Genomic DNA, 211 nt, shown 5'->3' on the forward strand with positions numbered 1-211 from the left:
TTCATCACATGCACATCCAGCACTACTGAGTGGGTGAGATGCTGACCTAAACAACATTTTGGGACATCATCGTTTCAGCACGTGAACGTCATGCCCTAATATGCTGTCTAACGAGTCAGCTCACTGGGATTTGAGACACAGCCGGACATCTCAATCTGACCTGTCTGTATGGTTTATATGCACTCTCTCACACACACACACACACACACAC

Source organism: Sinocyclocheilus grahami, unplaced genomic scaffold (assembly GCF_001515645.1).
Source record: "Sinocyclocheilus grahami isolate Dianchi unplaced genomic scaffold, SAMN03320097.WGS_v1.1 scaffold16648.1, whole genome shotgun sequence".
In the NCBI taxonomy this organism is placed as follows: domain Eukaryota; kingdom Metazoa; phylum Chordata; class Actinopteri; order Cypriniformes; family Cyprinidae; genus Sinocyclocheilus; species Sinocyclocheilus grahami.